We start from the raw sequence: 4754 nt of genomic DNA, 5'->3' as shown, positions 1-4754 counted from the left end.
TATGGATTTCTTCCAGTCATTTGAATAGGCAGCTGTCTTCCAAGGATCTTGATTTAGGTGACATCGCGACCTAAATCAAGTGCTGCATCAGTTATGGCTGTAGAAAAGGAAGTGGTGGGATTACTGTGTCGTTCTAAATGCAACTATGTGAAGACCTTCTTTTAGCTTGATTTTTTTCAGTCAATGGGAATTTGAACCCAAGAAGCCTCAGAATTGAAACAAAACAAGGTTCTATTAGTTCCCTTGACTTAGTTTAGTCATCCAAAACAATTTCTTCCAGGGCAATGAGAAATCCGTTGTTAGGTAACATGTAAAAGATCCAAGGGAAAGTTTAATACCTAAAAAAGTAGCTTGCACTATAATATGGTAATTAGTGGGCAGAGATGGAGATGAAGACATAAAAGTTAATGCTCCAAGTTGCAAAGGGTGACCCCAATGAAATTCTAGTCCTTCATCTTAACCAGTCAACCACAACTACAGATGCCCATAGGTTCATTACAAGGTACTCTATCTTACCATATATCATCTATTCCATACTATTTTTTATTTTAATAAAGATGTAATAATAATGGATAGTAACTAATAACAACAACAAAACGTGTTTCAGAACTGTTTTTAAACAGGATCCAGTCAAAGGCCATTCATTTATTTCATTGTTTCCTCAATCTCTTTTAACCTAGACAAGAATTGTATCATTTTTGTTGTTTTTGCTTTGTTTTGACATTGTCTTTTTTAAAAAGTCCAAGCCAATTGTCTTGTGGATTTGTCTCGTTGTATCCTCACACAATCTTTTAATTTATTCCTCTATTTCCTGTACATAAACATAAAGAAAAATATAAACGTGAAGAAAACAAAAATCCTCAGAACTGGACCAATCAGCAATATCATGATAAACGGAGAAAAGATTGAAGTTGTCAAGGATTTCATTTTACTTGGATCCACGATCAACAGCCATGGAAGCAGCAGTCAAGAAATCAAGAGATGCACTGCATTTGGCAAATCTTCTGCATAGGACCTCTTTAAAGTGTCGAAGAGCAAGATGTCACCTTGAAGACTAAGGTGCACCGGATCCAAGCCATGGTATTTCCAATTGCATCATATGCATGTGAAAGCTGGACAAGGAATACGGAAGAAGGAAGCAGAATTGAAGCCTTTGAATTTTGGTATTGGCAAAGAAAATTGAATATAACATGGACTGCCAAAAGAATGAACAAATCTGTCTTAGAAGAAGTAAAGCCAGAATGCTCCTTAGAAGCAAGGATGGCGAGGCTGTGCCTTACATACTTTGGACATGTTGTCAGGAGGGATGAGTCCCTGGAGAACATCATGCTTGGCAGAGTACAGGGTCAGCGGAAAAGAGAAAGACCGTCAGTGAGGTGGATTGGCACAGTGGCTGCAACAATGAGCTCAAGCATAACAACTATTGTAAGGATGGTGCAGGATTGGGCAGTGTTTCATTCTGTTGTGTATAGGGTCCCTATGAGTTGGAACCAACTCCACAGCACCAAACAACAACAACATTTCCTGTACAGTGGAAGTCTAAAGGATTGATTCTATCCTTTTGATTAACTGATTAGATTCATGTTAAAAAATTTTGGCCTGATACGGTGTACTTTAAACAGTACTTACCTCACGTCAAGAGGCACTAGTCAGTATATCCCAATGATAATGAAAATAAAGTAGTGCTCCCAGGGTTCTCTCTGTTTTCACTTTCCAATTGGCAAGTAATTGGTGAGTGGTAAGTTTAGTACCTTGCACCTCTGTTATTTCCCAGGAACCCTTTGCCTAATGGTTTTAAGATCGCTAATGTTCTTTGCCTAGGTCTACTATTTCTCTGGGGGTTAGAGATAGTGATTGTTTTCATTCTACCATTCCTTCTACATATGTGAGAGTCATTCTGGTCATGGTTGTTGCCCTTTTTTTTTGCCTCCCTCTCCCTCCTAAGAAACCCTGGTGGCATAGTGGTTAAGTGCTACTGCTGCTAGCTAACCAAGAGGTCGGGAGTTCAAATCCACCATGAGCTCTTTGGAAACTCTATGGGGGCAGTTCTACTCTGTCCTATAGGGTCGCTATGAGTCGGAACCGACTTGACGGCAATGGGTTTTTTTCAGTGCATTCCCTCCTGCCGCGCCTCCCAGTCTTTGCGTAGCAACCTGGGAACTCAGGTTGATGAGCGCTAAAAGGCTCCGAAGAGTTTGCACTTTCTGGCCAAGTGGACGGGAAGAGCGCGACAGTATGCAGATTGTAAAGTCTCCAGCGGTTCTCAAACTCGAGTGCATACAGGCATCACCTGGATAACTTGATAAAACCCGGATTCCTGGGCCTCACCTGCAGAGATGCTCATCCAGTAAACAGAGGGTGGCGTGGAGCTGCGGAATGTACAGCTAAAAATTTGCGTTTTTAAGCGGCTCCCAGGGGCTGCTGCGGGTCCAAAGAGGAAATTTTGAGTAGCGCCGACCTAGAGAATGGACCGGCTGTATTGTGGTAATGAGCTATAAACAAAAGATACTTGGATAAAACAAAAGAAACAAAAAGAAAGGCAAAGAATGTGGAGGGGAAATATATGGAGAATAAACTCTTAGGGTGAAAATGAGTAAATTTCTTATTTTCAGCTTTAACAAAGAAAAGTATTAAAAGGGAGCAGAAATGCCACTACGAACAAAACGTTTTTGGATTCTTCCAACAGAAATACAAACGCTGTCGAGCAACCACGAAGGGATTCAAACCCTCAATCTTCTGATCAGAAGTCAGACGCCTTATCCATTAGGCCATGTAGTTTCCTCACAGTAGATGCGGAAAACATTTTTTAAAAGAAAAATAATCTGCTGCTCTTCATGTGTGCGATAAAGGTATATCTTAGGTAACAAAAATTAACCTAATGATCAAATATACTGTAAAGTTACAACTGAATGACCACCACGGAGAGGAATATAATGCTAAAATGATTGAAATATGGTGATATTAATATATATAAAAAAATGCTTTAATTGATAGTGTGCTTTATCTTTTTACGGGAACTAGGGAGAAAGGCCCCGCCAGGGAGGAAATGCTCTAGCTGATAGCTGAAGGAGGAGAGGGGTAAACTAAGCCAAGACAGAACCGAGTTGCTTTACAGATCCAGGGAACCTCCACTCCCTTGCTATCTAGGTAAAGATTGATTGTGGATTAAACACAAAAATTTACTTTTTCCTCCCCGGAAATCACACTCGAATAACTCTAAAATACAAATTTACATAGGAGAAAAATTTCCAGAGAGGAGATAAGAGCAACGAAGTTTTGTAATCTGGAAAGGCTATTAAGAAGTGATAGCTGATTTGTCAGACCTTAGGAAGCTGAATCCTAAACACATAGTGGGAAAAGCAAAGAGGCAACCAGATTTTCACCACAGAACCCCCATCCCACCCCGCATAGAATGGCCTCATTGTCTCAGGAATTTCAGCACTAGCTTCATTTGGAAACTGCCCTTCCTCAGTTCTGGAAGAAGACTGGAAGTTTACTTTCTCGAGAGCATAAAGTATAGGGTCTCTAGGATGGGTCAGAGATTCTCAGACTTTTCCGTGCAGCATGATCACCTGGAAGGTTTGTTAAAACACAGATTTCTGGGCCTCAAGCCCAGAGTGTCAAATTCAGTGTGTGTAGATTTTTTTAGGGTGTGGATTTTGGGGGTGTGGCTGAGAATTTCTGTTTCTAACATGTTACTATTGTCAAAGGCCTGGCTTTCAGATCTTCACCATCCAGGTAGAAAATGGAATCGTTTTCTACCACATACCTGAGATAATACGAATTAAAAAGCTTGTAACACACGAATAGCAGTCAGTGCTAAGCGCTCCGTAAATGCAAGCGATTTGTCTGGGGCTCACCTTGTAAAGTGAATGTCAAGTGCACACAATAGAGCCCGCACAGCCCACGGGTTCTTACTGAGGAAGTGAGAATTTTGGGAAGAGATGCCACCGGCGCTATGCCTTGAGAAGAAGCAGCTTTTCTCCAGGTTGAAGATGGAGCTGGTGCGCGGATAGGGAGGAGCAAGGTAGAAGATGCGAAGCCTGGCCTCCGCAAGGCTGGAAGTTTGTAACGGAAGAGGGCGGTGTTTAGGGAATTTACAGGTAAAGCAATACCCGCAACTTTGTAGCCGTTTTTATTCCTGCTTCACTGAGGGTCTAAAACGAATATATATATGTTTATTCTCAAAATAGAGAAATTTCGACGAGTGGAAAGATTGAACGTTTTTCCTTTTGTTTTTTCTTTCCGCATATGGAGCGTTTGGGATTAATATTTACTATGATCAATCCCTTAATTTTTCTCAAGGAAGCATTAGCAAAACTGTGAAAGGTGGAGTGAAAAATAATCAAAGTTAATGATAAAGAAATAAATATTTTGAATCTGGAGGTAGGGGAGGGGAATGATTCAGAATTCTGTGGTAGGAAGGCGGAGACACCCTTGCCTGGGACCTCGTGGCGCAATGGTAGCGCGTCTGACTCCAGATCAGAAGGTTGCGTGTTCAAATCACGCCGGGGTCACAGTGATTACATTTTGGAGAGAGAAACAAAAATCATTTGACAGTCTACTTTCCTTCGAGGCATAGTTGCCTGAAGTTGATCCCCAGTGTGAGACCTGTTAGGGCTGCCTGAGACTGAATCCACACAAAGAGAACAGATGATCTACCTTTTTAGAATTTCAGTGGGATGTGACTGTATCTCCTCTTCTGCCTTTTGCTTGCTTTGGGGATTCTAAGATGGGGGACAGAATCCCCACAT

At 41.3% G+C, this 4754-nt stretch overlaps 1 non-coding gene across 1 annotated transcript; it reads left to right on the top strand.

Moving 5' to 3' along the window:
• Window positions 1-4445: 4445 nt before the first annotated feature.
• TRNAW-CCA (transfer RNA tryptophan (anticodon CCA)) lies at window positions 4446-4517 on the top strand. Its single transcript has one exon. It is a non-coding gene; the product is annotated as a tRNA-Trp (tRNA).
• The last annotated feature ends 237 nt before the right edge of the window (window positions 4518-4754 follow it).

This window comes from Elephas maximus, chromosome 1, assembly GCF_024166365.1.
Source record: "Elephas maximus indicus isolate mEleMax1 chromosome 1, mEleMax1 primary haplotype, whole genome shotgun sequence".
In the NCBI taxonomy this organism is placed as follows: Eukaryota; Metazoa; Chordata; class Mammalia; order Proboscidea; family Elephantidae; genus Elephas; species Elephas maximus.
The sequence above is the reverse complement of the archived record's forward strand: the minus strand, read 5'-3'. Positions and strand labels throughout refer to the sequence as shown.